Source organism: Myotis brandtii, unplaced genomic scaffold (genome assembly GCF_000412655.1).
Source record: "Myotis brandtii unplaced genomic scaffold, ASM41265v1 scaffold31, whole genome shotgun sequence".
Lineage (NCBI taxonomy): Eukaryota > Metazoa > Chordata > Mammalia > Chiroptera > Vespertilionidae > Myotis > Myotis brandtii.
Window position 1 is genome coordinate 1,896,131 of NW_005361873.1, and position 16,221 is coordinate 1,912,351.

The 16,221-nt window shown below is 38.1% G+C and overlaps 1 long non-coding RNA gene across 2 annotated transcripts in view; it reads right to left on the reverse strand.

The window, feature by feature from the left end:
* Positions 1-14,499: 14,499 nt before the first annotated feature.
* LOC102245233 overlaps positions 14,500-16,221 on the reverse strand; it is a 94,811-nt gene continuing 93,089 nt past the window's right edge. For both annotated transcript variants that reach the window (XR_001362821.1, XR_313800.1), the window contains one exon: positions 14,500-14,582. This is a non-coding gene — a long non-coding RNA (uncharacterized LOC102245233). The remainder of the gene's footprint in view (positions 14,583-16,221) is intronic.

Below are 16,221 nucleotides of genomic sequence, written 5' to 3' on the forward strand. Positions count from 1 at the left end.
ACATCGATTAATGAGTTCTTCTATTTTTGTCTTTTCCATGTTTAACTTGCAAAGAGAAAAAAAAAACATCTAAGTGGATACATCTGGGTGTCAGGTAAAGAGGAGCTGCTGAACAGAGAGAAAGGGGTTTTAAGCAGATAATTAAAATTGTAGGGCATCTGTGGAAAGGTAATGGTATCACCTACAAGAACAGAAGAATTCTCCCATTAAGTGAGAAGTAGGAGAGAAAAAAACAGGGAGATGATTGCTTTCCACGATACAATTATATACAAAACTTTCTTTCATGAGACTTACACATTAATTGTCTAGCCCAGAACAGAATATTAATAATAAATTTAGATTTTCTTCTGTCTTTAACATAGACACATTCCTTCTTGCTATTACTAAGTAAACAAAGGAAAACAAGAGAGTAAATGTCGATAAAAATGTTGTTTCTTGGGTCAACACTACTCTTAAACATTTCAAGGAATAGATTACAAATCTTTCAATAAACACAAGCACATAGAATATTTTTTAATCTTTGTGGGAAACTATCATTTTTCATTGGTGTGAAAAATTATAGTGCAAAAAATAGTATTGGCTTATGTGAAAATATAATGTAATTTAATGATACATAATATATTAATATATTAATTATAAATACATATATGAGAAAATATATATATATATTAGAGGCTCGATCCACGAAATTTGTGCAAGAGTAGGTCTTCCTTCCCCTGGTTGTGGCACTGGCTTCCCTCTGGCACCCGGGACCTGGGCTTCCCTCGCAGCCCCAGCTTCATCTGGAAGGATGTCCGGAAGGACATCCAGTCTAATTAGCATATTATGATTTATACACACACATACACACACACACACACACATATATATGATTAGTATCAGTCTTTATATTTATAGAATTGCTACCCTGATCTTTTATGCCATTTTCATTGGTGTTTTCAGCACATGGAATAATTAAAAAGGAAGACAAACACATCAAAAAATTGACCAATAATTTGTCTCAAGCTGTTTCAAGTTCATGCATACTTATGACTTTTAGTTCTTTTTATGTTCACAAGTGTGTGAGGTCCATGAGATTTTGCCACATTCATCATGCATCTCATAAATATAAAAAAGGCCTGCAGAGCTCCAAGTATTCCTGGTCAAACTGTGCCTCTCCCAACTTCAACACTACCTGTCTTGCCAGCACAAACGGCCTAAAACTAATCCCGAAAAGGAAGCTATATTTGCACACACTTTCTCTTAAAAGAGCATTTGAAGAAAACTCATCATCTCCTCACAACTTTGCTTACTTCAGGCACCGCTGGAAGTCCAAAATTCTCATGTCGCCCTTCATCACCCACACTTAGCCCTTTACACAGCTCTGTCTGCTCCCTAAACCAAAATCTTCTTTAACCCCCCTCCAACTTTAATGCTGTATTCTCTGAAACTCATTCTTCTAACTCTTCTCCAGATATTAATTTCAACTCTTCATCTAACAGAAATGTAGCTAACCTCTGAATAGGCTGCCTGCTCTGTAGCCCTAAGTGGCTGATATTTTTCCTTATCTCCCATGTAGCACCTCAGGCCTGGAGATAAAATTGGTGTCTCTGATCCTCACTGCTGCTTCTAGAAATGTTTGTTTTGTTCCCTCCTTCCATAAAACCCCAGATCTGTGAAGCACAGTTCATCACACAGTAACCCGGAGCACCAGGCAATAGTGGGATAGATGGTGAAGCTACAGTCACCACCAACTTCTGGATCCCTCTCTCTCATTTGTAATCCATTACACCATTATTTCTGTCATTATTCTTAGTAAGATCGATATTCATGTTGATACCCATTCAATACCCTGGCCCCTCATTCACTGACTTCCTTATTTCTAACAATTTATTTTTTACCTCTCTACTTAGGCAATCCAATCCCAAGTTTATATCTTAGAAAATTTCATTAACAGTTACTGAATCACTTCCAAAATCTTCATGCAAATGACCTACTTCACACTAATTTCTATCTTTCCAGATCATGTATTTCAGTATCCCAACTCCAAAGATGTTGAGTTCATTGTCACAATTTTAAAAATTCCCTTATTCCCTTTATATTCTCACTTCTCTCAGCTTGGATTCCATAAAAACATTATTGTAATGTCTCCACTGCATGTATTCTCAACTATGGCCCCCTTATCTCTTTTACTGACACTGTTGCCAGGAAAAGAAAAAAAAAAATCAGTGATAGTTAAACCCAACTCTGCGCTAGTTCTACATCTGCTCTCTAACAAATAAAGTTGGCTGTAGCAAAACACACAATCATTACTAAAATACTTTTCAATTCATGATCCAGATCCCAAAGTGTACTCTCAAGAGCCCAAGCAATACTGCGACATTTCCCTTGTATAAAACTGCTCTCTCACTTCTCAAAAGAATGCCTTTACAAATTCTTTCTCTAACATCTGTCCCTACAGTCTCAAATTATTATTTCAATTCTTATTCTTTGAGAAAATAGAAGCCATCATATGATGGTAGTACCTCAGATTGCAAAATTACCAGTAACTCTTCTTCATACTGTTGAAATATAACCAAGCTTATTTCTGTCTCTAGGCCTTCTGCCTAGGAAGCTCTTTTAACAAATTTCCACTATGACTTTCTCCTTAACATAAGTTAAGCCTCTATTGAATTGTTACTTTCTCAGAGTGATGCTCCCTGACTATTCCATCAAAAATGTGTCCATTCATTATTCTTTATTCCAGTGGTTCTCAACCTGTGGGTCGCGACCCCTTTGGCAGTCGAACGACCCTTTCACAGGCATCGTCTAAGACCATCCTGCATATCAGATATTTATATTACGATTCATAACAGTAGCAACATTACAGTTATGAAGTAGCAACGAAAATAATTTTATGGTTGGGTCACAACATGAGGAACTGTATTTAAAGGGCCAGAAGGTTGAGAACCACTGCGTCTATTCCTATGGAAGATTATTTCCTTCATAGACTTTATTACCATATAAAGTTATGGTAACAAAGTCCATTTGTTTACTTGTTTGTTTTCTGTCTTCCCTTCTAGAATGATAGCAATAAGGGACTTGCTTATCTCTGATGCACAAAAACAGTGCTTGACATATCATTGCTCAATGCCTATTTTTGAATAAATTATGAAAATAACATCATTAAAATGTAATGAAAGATTCTCCAAACATCTAGATTGAAAACTCTAATAAGAGAAAATAAATATCTGAATAAATTGAGAGATATACCATATCCATGAATCAGAGGACTCTATAATTGTTACGATGCTTCTCCCCAGACTGATCTATAGATTCAACATAAGCCCAATCAAAATCCATGCTAGCTTTATTTTAACCTAGAAATTGACCATCTAAATTTGAAGTTTGCATAAAAATGAAAAAGACACATAATAGCAAAACAACCTTGAAAAAAAAAAGAATAAACTTGGAGAGCTTATACAACCTGATTCCAAGCCTTGCTATAAAGCTACATTAATCAAGGCAGGGTGGTACAGATATAGGGTTAGAAAATTAGATCAACAAAATACATTGGACAGTCTAAAAAGAGACAACACACATACAATCAATTGATTTCCAACAGAGGTATTAAAATAAATCAACAAATAGAGGAAATTCTTGTCCATCATGGTGCTGGAAACACCAGTTGGAAAAAACACACCCCTATCTCAGATTGTACATAAAATTTAACCTAAATTAGAAAACAGACCTAAAATACAAACGGTAAAGCTTCTAAAAGAAAACATAGGAGACTATCTTCATGGGCTTCGGGTTAGTTAAATTTCTTAGACTGGACACAGAAAGTACTAATCATAAAAAAATTGATAAAGTGGAACTAATTGAAATAAAACTCTTCATCAAAGACATTAATAAAATTAATAGGTAAGACACATACTAGGGGAATATATTCACAAAACTTATAGATGAAAAACAAATGATATCAAGATATATAAAGAACTCCCTCAAATCAATAATAAAAAGACCAGTAACCCAGTTAAAAATAGGAAAAAATATTTGCACAGATGCTTCTCAAAGTACACGGAAAAATACTCAGCATCATTATTCATCAAGAAAATGAAAATTAAAAGAATAATATATCACTACACATCCACCAGAATGGTTAAAATTTAAAAGACTGACAATACCAAAAGTAGCAAAGGAGAGAGAGAAACAAGAACTCTCCCACTGCTGGTAGAACTATACAATTGTGCAATGGCTTTGGGGAAAGATTTGGCAGTTTCTTACAAACTTAAACACAAAATTACCATATGACCCTGCAATCCCACTCCTGAGCATTTACCCAGCGATATAAAGACATATGTCCACACAAAACTTGCACATGAGTGTTCATAGCAGCATTACTTATAACAGGCAAACCCAGAAACAACTGAAATATCCCTCCATCAACATCAGAAAGAATAAACAAATTGTGGCATATTCACTTAATAGAATTCTACTCACAAATAAAAAGGAATGAACAACAAATACATGCAATGACATGAATTTATCTAAAAAAGTAATTGAGTTAAAGAAGTCAGATTTTAAGAGTACATATGGTAGGATTCAATTTATTAACTGTTCTAGTTATCTAAATCATCCCCAAACTTAATGTATTTAAAGACAAATATTAGGTATTTTCCACTCAAATCAGCAATTTGGGCAAAGATCAGTGGGGATAGCACATCTCAGCCCCATACAATGCCAGCTGGGCAGCTTCACTGGGACTGTCAGACCCACTTCCAAGACAGCTCATTCACAGGGCTGGCAAACTGGAGTTGGATGTTGACTGGAAACTCAGCCAGGGCTGTTGGCTGTTGGCCTCAGTTTCTTTCCACATGGATCTCTCCATGGGCTACTTGGACTCTCTCACAGTATGCCAGCTGGGTTCTCAGAGTGAGTATCCCAAGATTCAGGAAATTGAAGCTCTCAGGCGCTTAAAGCATGGTACAGCATAACTTCCACCATATTCTATTAATTAAGCTCTAACAGAATCCTCTTATCTTTAAAGTTAAGGGACATACATCCCACAGCTTGATGGACAGAGTCTCAAGAATGTGGCCATCTTTAATTTACCAGGTATGCAAATACTGGAATACAGAAAGCTCATCTAAATAAATAGGAATAAAAAAAGTGTTTGCCTTGGAGTAGAGAAAGTGGCAGGGATTGACTGGCAAAGCACATAAGGGAAATATCGAGTGGTAAAATGTTCTATATGTTGATTAGAGTGGTAGCTACAAAGATGTATAAACATGTCAAAGTTTACACATTTCACTGTAAGTAAATTATACCCCCATTTGAAAAATAAATTTATTTAAAATATTTGGATGCAGATTTCTTCTAAGCAAACATATTCACACTGACTGGAAGTTTAGGAGTCAGATTATTACACTCTGAGTTCTGTTAAGAGACACTTACTTCCTGTTGTTGGGTTTTTTTAATTGCTCTAGTAAAATAAATCAGAAAATATTGTCTCTTAAATCATGTTCAAAATCATTTTTAAGCCAAACAAGCTCACAACTAAAAATTCTGAAAAATATGAAATTAACTTATTCAGTGTAAATGCTAAAATGATATATGTTTATATAAACATAACATATACATGCATATTTAATTTGATTATTTTACATAGATTTTGCATTCTAGGTTTGAGAAAATTGAAAAAAATTCTAGCTAAAAATTAATTCAATCAATTCCTCAAGTATAGTCTTATGGTGACATCAGATTAAGACCAATATTTTTTATCCTTTACTTGGTACCCTTGATGAGCCTTAGTCAATATGAGTTCCTCAAGGGCTTCCTAAATCACAAAACAACTATTGGACTGTTAAGTATACAGTATTCTCCCTGCCCACCTGCCCCCGTTCATGGTTTCGCTTTCTATGGTTTCAGTTATCTGCAGTCAAGCACAGCCCAAAAATATTAAATGAAAAATTCCAGAAATAAACAATTAAGAAGTTTCAAATTGCGCACCATTTTGAGTAGAGTGGTAAAGTCTCTCGCCATCCCCCTCAATCCTACCTGAGATGGGAGCAACCTTTTGTTCAGCGTATCCACACTGTGTATGCTACCCACCCATTAGTCATTAGTAGCCTTCTTGGTTATCAGACTGGTTATTAGAGAGAGCACATTCACATAACTTTTATTATATTACAGTATTGTTATAATTGTTCTATTTTATTATTAGTCATTGTTGTTAATTTCTTGCTGTACTTATTTTATAAATTAAACTGTCATAGTTATGTGTGTAGAAGAACAAGCATAGTATATATAGGGTTTGGTACTATCCTCAGTTTCAAGCATCCACAGGGGATCTTGAAATGTATTCCCCCATGGATAAGGGGGGACTGTTGTATTTTATTACATTATAATTTTTACTTGTTTTTGCTTTCTATATTGTACTAAAGGCAATTCCTTAAAATTCCATTAACCGTATATCCTGTATTTTAGTAATTCTGGATAAAGAACAAAGAGATCATAATAGAACTTTAAAAGTATAGACAGTATTAATGACAGATACTTCATTAAACTAGTATCTATGTTTACTAAGGATTCCAGCTGGAAGCTTTGTGCCTTGAGCTATAATCCCAGCAGTTGTCTCTTGATGAGAAAGTTTTCCTTATGCAAGCCTGCCCTCCATGTAGGACGTCTCAGTGGTTCAGGAATTAATGTTGATGTGTTAGTTATCTTCCAAGAGATTTCCTGTTGAAACCATGCCTAGAACTCTATGTGGCTGTCTTCTGTCTCTCCCAGCATGATCTTCCCACAAATCCAAGTTCCAGGTCTTTAAATGTTATAGGTGAGTTCATAATTGTCTTTGAAATTAGCAGAAAATGATACTTGGCTACCTTTCAATTCCATTCTTCCCTCTGTGTTTGCAGACACTGCTGCCCCATTTGACCAGTCTATTTTTTATGCTGGAATCCATGTTAGCATTTGATGCTACACATACCAAAAGTATGATGTGTGTGGGAAGGGTCAGCCACCAGCGAAAAGGACATGGCACCTCCTGCTTCTTGGGAATCCTTTTCCCCTAACTCCTAGATAGCAAGTAACTTCAGGAGCCGCCCGTGGAGGTCCAAATGCTTGGATATAGTGCTCCACCAAGTCTGACCTCTCCAAAGTTAGCTAGCCCTCAAATTAACCTCTGTTGTCCCCTCATATCCTGATCCCAACCCCCAGGTCCTCACCATAATTAACTAAATAAATCCCTCTGAAGGAGAATGACTGGTAGACTCAGACTCCACAGCACACCTTATAGAAAGTGATGCCTCATTAATGAAAAAGTGTCGAGAGGAGATTACATATTTAGCGCAAGCCGCCTGTTCCATGCCTAATCTGGGGTCCCATCTAAGGCGGTTCCCTGTTCTGCCCCCATTCTGGTGGCTTACCAAAAGAATAAGGTTCAGTTACTTGAAAACCCATTCAGAAACTTGCCAATCAATATCACAATAGCTTGAGAGTTAGGATATTTTTATTTGTTTGTATGAGATTATTGTGGAGTTTTAGATGAGCAGAGATACTCTGTCTGCACTGGTTCAGCCCTCCATCTTTTCAAGTATCAAAATACCTTCATGCCAGTTAGTCAATAGTCACTGCCCCAGCCCCTCTGAGGAGTTCTGGTTTTTCCAGACTCTGTCCCAAACCCTCAAAATGCCCTGAGTTTAGTCATTGAAAGGCTAACAACGGCTGGAACAGCACAGTAGGGTGTCTCGGAACTCCTGCTCCAGCACTGTGATTGGTGTCCATTCTCATGGCACCAGTGGGTTATAATGTTATCTGATGTGATCATATAATTGTATATTTTGTTCCTGCTAATCGCATGTGCATACAGAGTCAACTCTGAGTTAGCTATACCAATAGCCAATTGATAATTTAAAACAGCAAATCACATAAAATGCTCTCCCATTTTACTGTGGAATACACTGTGATTTTCAGCTAGCTCAAATCCTTAACTATGTTTTAGGCTCGTATCAAAAGTCAACAATACAAACTAAGTTGTTATTCTTTCCCATATATTCATAATAACTACCACCCTATTTTGAGCACTGTTCTGTTACCAATTAAATCCTCCCCCAAACCCTCTCAGTGTCAGTATTTCATTGTACAGATGGGCAACTTAATGCTCAGAGCTGTACTTAATATCACACAGCTCTCTAAGGAATATCACCAAGATGATCTTTTCGTGCCTTTCCAAAACATGTGAGAAATAGGAGCGTGCCCGTTTTATTTTAGGGAACAGACGCAGATAGGTTAAGTAGGTTGCTTAGGACGACACACCAATAAGAAACAGGTCTTAGGTAAGAACTGAGGTATAAGACTTCCATTCCAGACTCCTACTTCCTGGGAACATGAACTTGGCAATTTCAAAATTGCACTGTTTGAGAAATACATTCTGTTCAGGCTATCTCCCCCTGGGGAAATATATTTAGGACTCGTGGCTGCCGCAGGGGTCCTGTGTGCTTCTTCCCACCCTCCATCACCTTGGCATCAGAGCCTCATTGTCTCCATGACAGTCCGTGGGGCTGGGGGCTGGGGGTCAACACATGTGCACACACACACACACACACACACACACACTATCAGAGCCTCATCGTCTCCATGACAGTCCGTGGAGCTGGGGGTACACACACACACACACACACACACGTACACTCCCCCCGCCTCACTACAGCAGGATTTCGATTAGTTCAGATTTCTGAAGATCTTAGGACCTTTGCTTTTGTTTTAAGATGAAATGGTATTTTTGTTGCTGACGGCCTCCCCCAAGCAGAGGAGAGGCCCACGTGTTCAGAGTTACAGTGCACTGGGACAGGAAGCCTGTTCTTACCAGTATGCACACTCTCATTCTTCCCCTTGCCTGGGCAAACAAACTAATCTAATCATGAAAGGACGTGCTAAGAAGAGAGAAAGGGGGAGAGAGAAGCTGGGGGAGGAGAAAGCTGATGTTGAGGATGGGAAAGGCTAGAATAAAGATTCCAAACAGAGATTGCCATGGAAGAAGCAAGAATGTTTCCCTGCGTAAAGTACTCCTCTTTCAGGGGAAAAAAAAAACTACTTCTGGCTGCAAAAGAAGCCTCCTACTGTTAGACTATTTAACTCTGTCTAATCTTCAGGGGTCCCATCCAAATTAATTTCATTCCTTTGTCAGGGTCCTTCCCTCTTTAGTTACCAGCTCCATCGGTACTCTTTGAGGGATCACTGGGCCTTCCAGCCTCAATATCCTTCCTCCCACTGCCTGGGGCGTTCAAGACCCATCTCTCACACAGAAGTAGCTCATCCAGGGAATTAGGGAGTGAGCACTAATTGGCAAGGGCCATCCTCTAAAACAGTGGTTCTCAACCTTGGCTGCACATGAGAATCACAAAGAAACAGAATTTCCGGAGGATGAGGCCCAGAAATCAGGATTTTAAAAAGATTCCCAGGTGATTCTCATGTGCAGCCAAGGTTGAGAACCACTGCTCTAAAACACCAAACAAATGAAAACTGCCCAGCTGGTTTTAAATAAAAGGCCCCTCTTGTAACTGTTAATTCCACAATTATCATGCTATGGAGCACTGAGAGTGAATCGCTCCACTTATTTTTTACTCTAGAAAATCTGCTTTTGAAGGAAGCAGTTACACATGTCAAATAATTAGTACGCATAGTCTATATGCAATGCAAACCAGTTATTTAGCTAGCATCCTCCAACCACAGCACCATCGGCAGTTTTTAGCTCCAGAGGACAAAAGTGAGGTCATCTCTGCAGCCTCTTCATTTTTAGGTGAGAAAGCTGAGGTACAGAGGGGCTGGACGAGTCTCCTTACTGCACTGAAACCATATCTGAGTTCTGGTCCACTGATCTGATCTCCCTTATTGTAAAATGCGAAGCTAGATAACGCCAGCAGGGGTTTACATTTAGAACAACTCGAAGTCACCTTATATTTATAATAAGCTCACAAGTATAAACATGGGACCACTTTTCAAATTCTGGTTCTCTCTCCCTTCCACCACTCAGGTTTTATATTAAGAAATAAAAGCTATTCTTCACATAAATTTAGCAAACATTGAAAGGGAAATGTGCTGCATCAGAAATCATATACAATGTGCTTTGTAGTCAGTTCTACCTGTTCTGAGTTATCCATTCTTCTGACTTATCTTGACAATTTTCTCTTTCATTACTCTGGGTAACAGTGTGTTGACCAAATTTTTTTTAAAAATCTATAACAATGTTTTATAATGTGTTTTTAGTTTCCCCAAAATAGCCCATGGAATTTAATCAGGGCCCCATGCACATCTTCACTTCATTGTCTTCATCCCAGATTTGAAAATTGGCTAGTGACAACCCTGTATCTTGTTTTTTTATTTTTTTTTACCTTGTTTACACTTTACTCCCCCTTCTTTTTTTAATTTTTCTTCCACCAAATACCCTAAATGTGAGTGCTTCCCAAGGTTTTGCTCTTAACCCACTCTGAAAAACAAAAACTTCACCTTCTTTCTTAGCTTTGGTCCTTTGAAAATAAATCATTACTTTTATGTATCCCTCTCCCCCAAATTCAGTACCTCAGAATTACCCATGACTCCTTCTCCTGTTCTGACATATATAATTAGTTATACAATCTTAACACTCTGCCTTCCATTTAATTTCAATTTATGTCGATTTAACAAATATTTACAGCCCCTTGCTTTGTGCGGGGCTCTCTACGTGCCACAAAAAAAAATGAGCAGAGCTGTATTCTCTCTCCAAGGCAGTCACTTGGCAACTAGGAATGTCCTCTCCCAAGAGGTAAAATGGAGGTGATAAAGTGTCTGTAGAAGCATTTTGAGGAGCGAGTGAAGTAACGTATGTAGTTCTCAGCACATAATAAATACTACTGTCTACTACAGTGATGGCGAACCTTTTGAGCTCGGTGTGTCAGCATTTTGAAAAACCCTAACTTAACTCTGGTGCCGTGGCACATATAGAAATTTTTTGATATTTGCAACCATAGTAAAACAAAGATTTATATTTTCGATATTTATTTTATATATTTAAATGCCATTTAACAAAGAAAAATCAACCAAAAAAATGAGTTCGCGTGTCAGCTCTGACATACATGTCATAGGTTCGCCATCACTGGTCTACTACTTGCTATTATGTTACTTTTAATATTATTGACAAATTATTTCTTTGAGTCCTAAAATGTTATGACAAAAGTATATAGAATGTGAGGCTAAATATGTTAAGAGCAGGAAGAGACCATTTTATTTTATATTTTATTTTATTTTATTTTAATACTAGAGGCCTGGTGCACAGGATTCGTGCACTGGTGGGGGGCATGGCCTTCGGGGAGCGTCACTCATCCCAGTCAGCCATGCAGCTGTGGACCCACTTCTGCTGAGTTAGCAGCTGCTCATCCCGGTCAGCCAAGCGGTGCTCCCACTGTGGGAGTGCACTGCATCTGCCCCCTGGTGGTCAGTGCATGGTATAGCGACTGGTCATTGTGGTCATTCTACCGTTCAGTAGCTGGGCTTTTATTATATAGGATACCTTTACTGATTTCAGAGAGGAAGAGAGAGGGAGAGAGAGAGAGAGAGAGAGAGAGAGAGAGAGAGAGAGAGAAACATCTATGATGAGAGAGAATCATTGATCGGCTGCCTCCTGTATGCCCCCGACTGAGGATCGAGTTTGCAACCCAGACATGTGCCCTTGATTGGAATCGAACCTGGGTCCCTTCAGTCCACAGGCTGATGCTCTATCCAGTGAGCCAAACCAGCCAGGGCAGGAGGAGACCATTTTAAACTAGTGATTAATCATCATCAATAATGAGACAGACCAACATCATTTACCTCTTAAAGGGCATATCACCTTTGTGATATTCTTGCCCTAAATATATAACCTGAACCAAATCATGAGAAGATAGCAGACAAAGCCATTTTTTAAAAAAACATTCTACAAAACTGACTTTGAAAAGTGTCAAGATCACAAAAAACAAAGACCGAGGAGCTGTCTCTGATTAGAGAAAACGAAAGAAGTATGTCAGATAAAGGACCAGATAAAGACATTAATGGGATAATTATTGGAATTTCAATAAAGTCTGTAGATTACTTCATGGCACTGTTACAATGTTAATTTCCTGGTTCTCATTATTATGCTGTGGCTATTTAAGCAATTTAAATTACTGGGGGAGCTGGGTGAACAGTGAACAGAATTCCTTGTACAATTTTTGCAATTTTTTTGCAAGTCTAAAATTATTTCAAAATAAAAGGTTTTTTTCTGGGGAAAAAATAGCAGGAGTGATATAAAATACACATACAAGATAAAGAGCGAATTATCCCTCAATTCATGGATTAAAGGGAGGGGAGGTGGATAGCAGAAGAATTCTGGAAAATGAAAGTACTTGAGCTCATATTAGAGGCCATCAATATTGAGGAACAAAATTCTAGGCAAAAAAAAGGCGCATAGATTTGTTCAAGTCAATCACTTAGGCTAAGTCTGACACTACGTAAATCAAGTGGAGGAGCTGAAGCAATTTGCTGCACTGCTCTGAACAATGAAAATAACTTCACACTGTCTGCCCCTGAATTGTTGAGGCTGGTTACATACGATGATCAAATCCACCAGATTATTGCTCAGCTTTTCGCTGTGATTTGCACAGATAGCCTCCTTATACACCTGGTATTGTCCCTGGAAGTACCGGGCAGCTGTTCCATTGAAAACAATAACAACTTCGAAGCTTAAATCATTTCATGTTTTAGTAAGATGACAACAACAGGATATGCAAGCAGCAGACAGGAAATTCCTTTTGGATCGTGCTTGTTGAAAATGCAGAACAGTTACGAATCACACAGTAGAGTTGTGTGCTTTAAAACCCAAAGATTAAAGCCAATGACACCCTCAGAGAAACTTGGTGATGCAATCATAGTGCTGCCATAGTGCTGAGCACACACCTTGAATCCCCTAAATTTGTGACTAAATGAAACTGAAGAGAACTAAGAAGCACTTAGTTCGATTCACAATTTCCTTCATATTCTGCTATTAACAGTCATATTATTTAATATGCCTACAAGCACTTCTTGAGCAAGACCCTCTATATTCTTTGTACTCAAATTCTGTGTGGTAAATGATTACGGAATCACATAAAGTTCCAATCCCCAACATATGTATCTAGCAAAAAAAAAATTTGAAATATCACATGCATATTTGCATAATTTTTCATTGCACAACTGTAGTGTGCCTCTGCAAATTAGTACAACCAATCACATGAAATCAAACTCAGTCTTTAGAAAGAAAGCTATCCAACTCAGAAATCCTTAGATCACCAGAAATTCAGAGGCAATGGAGGTTGACAAATGGGACAAGCTCTCTCACTGACCTTTAAATGATTTTGATGAAGAAAAGGGCAGCTCTCTTGAATAGGAGAAAGAAGTGCTCACCTAAGTGAAAATATTTGGCAAGCACTGGCAAGCACCTGTCAGAGGGCCTGACTTCTGCTACTTTTAGATCTGCAAGAAAAGACTTCTGTTTAAATCCACTATCCCAGCCAGGGCAACACCTTCCCACATACCAGCAGGATCTTTCAAAAATCTGACCTACAACTCTTTCTGATCAAGTAGAGTAAGTTATTTTCTTGCTTAAAAAACACCAGTGACCTTTCACACTTTAACCTTGACAGATCTTTTATTCTTTCTCATTTTTAAGCTTCATTTAATCAATTTTTTCCAATTATAAAAGTAATATGTGATTATTATAGACAAGTTGAAATACAAAGAAGTATAACACTAAAATAAAAACAAATAACCAGAAATAACCACTATTACTTATATTTAATTTTATTTCCTGATATTTGCTTTTTACTACGTGGTTTTACATTCCCCCAGGCCCTCTCTTTATCTTTTTGTTCTTTTCTGTATCAGGCCTTTATTCTAAGTACATTTTCATCTCCAATACTTAAAAATTCATTAGAAAGGGATCATAATGAAACCATCTTAGTCTCTAAGGAAATGGCAGCTAAGGAAATGTGCCAGGGCACCGACTAGGGACAGTAAGTACGGCACAGCAGGAGGCCCTGCTGAGGGTAGGAGACAGGCCAGTCAACACAACAGTATCATTGCCTCCAATGACCTCCAACAGCCCCAACCAGGGGCTAATGTGAGGGCCTGGACATGACTGGCCAAGGGTTTCCTAGAGCACAGCTGAAAAGCCACTGATATAGATGAACCCCTTCGTTATACAGATGTAGAAACAGAGTTTCAGAAGAACAAACCATTTACTCAAGATCATTCACTTAGTAGTAGAGTCAGAACTAAAAACCAAAGATTCTATGCTGGTCATGGTCACTAATTTTTGAAATAATATAACCAATATAGGACTTATTTTTATGGGGTGTAAATAGAAATATTTTCAAAGTGTCAGGAACTGTGTAGCGTCTTGAGATGTTGCCCTACTTACAAACTGACAAATAAGCCTGTTACTCTTTCATGGATACTGACAAAGGGGATGAGATCCCTGGGTCAGAGAGAAAGGACTTTGTTACTCACGGTAGAAGCGGTGGCCAGAGCTTCACAGTCACTTGCTTTGGGTCTCCACGTTCCCCAAGTTTAATGGACGGGCTCATGATGGGTGTCTGCAAACAAAATGGGCTGCATTGAGAGGACTGAAACACCGAGCTTGGGGATTTACCGCTTTTGCAGTAAGTGGAAGAAAGCCTGGCCTTTCTTTTGAAGAAGACAGTACCGGATCTGCAAACACAACCCTGATAAGTGGTGTAGTTAAGAGTAGTAAGAGCCTTGCATTCTTGGCAAACCCGGCAAGAATGTGCAGAGGCACTCATGGCCCATGGCAGATTGCCACTCCTAATAACTATCATTTAAATTAAATGGAGAAACAAACCCACATGGTGATATGACCTAATGTTGCCCATCAGCTTTCCCACTACTTCCAAAGACTGAGATTGGATTCATCCCATTACAGAAAGTAAAATGTTTTCCAAACACTGTGGCACTTTCTAAATACTTTATGTACTTCGATAGCCACTTATTCCACAAATCGGTGTTAAAGAAAGGCTGTTAAACAAGGTGGTCATCCAACTATGGGCACCAATCAATCAGAACAGAAGGTGGCTATAAACAATAAATAGTACACATGATCATGCCAGCTGCTAAATTCTACTAAGATTGAGCTCATGCTTAACTTAAGATATAGGAAGTTGAACATCAAGAATTTGCTGGAGTATATAAAAAAATGCACAACATTTGCCTAGAGATAGGCAGACATGCGAATACATGTGAGTGATCACATTCCTAGTCTGTTTGATCTAATCCAATGAGAAGTCAAGCCAGAAAGTAATTTTATAACCCCAAACTCCCCTGTTGTTATTTTTCCCGTTTTTAAATGAATATAAGAAAACTGCACAAAAATAAGTCAAGGTAAAGTAGGGTTTCAGCTAAAAGGAATTTTCCAGAGAGAAGCTGTTTGAGAACTGTCAAAAAATTATTTTAATTAAAAATAAGAATAATTTGGGGGGATGATTTTTATAGTCTCAGGGAAGTATTATGAGAGACTAAAGCCCTGGGGGCAGTGGGCCTTGAGGTACTTCTTTTACATATTGTCAGTGGAGTTTTTCTGGTTAGTCTCTCCAGGAGGTTAGATATAATTGACAGTCTGAAAAATTTTGCAAAGAAACTATGTCATTTTCCTTCTCATTTGGAAGAAATGCTAAGGCCCATGTATGGCGCACAGGTACTCAATCAGCCACTTATCAACCCAAAAACATCTCAAGGAGAAAGGTCTGCTTACTTTCCTCTCATCCTCTCATGAAAATAATTTTATTATTTGTTTATTGGGAGCCAAATCCAATTACATCTTGCCTCATGACTCTAGAACATCCCAATAAGAAAGACACAAATGACTCAGTCTGGAGAGTGGGGGGAAAAAACAACAAAAAAACAAAGTACAAAAATGAAATGTTGTGAGATTCACTAAGTGCCAGTTGTATGGTAGAATGATGTCTGAACAATAATCTTTAGAGCTATGTTCATTCAAATTACCTGAAAAACTGTCTGTGTCTCTACTTCATAGACCTGGAACCCCTGAGTCACTAGAGAGCCAAGAAACAAACCAAAATACACCTCAAGTCTTCATTATACCCTTGCTACCACCCATTCCCAGCCTTAACATAAAGAGAAGTACATTTACCAGACACCATGTGAGGTATTTTTACATATTGTATCATTTTATCACCACAATAACCCTACAGGGTGATT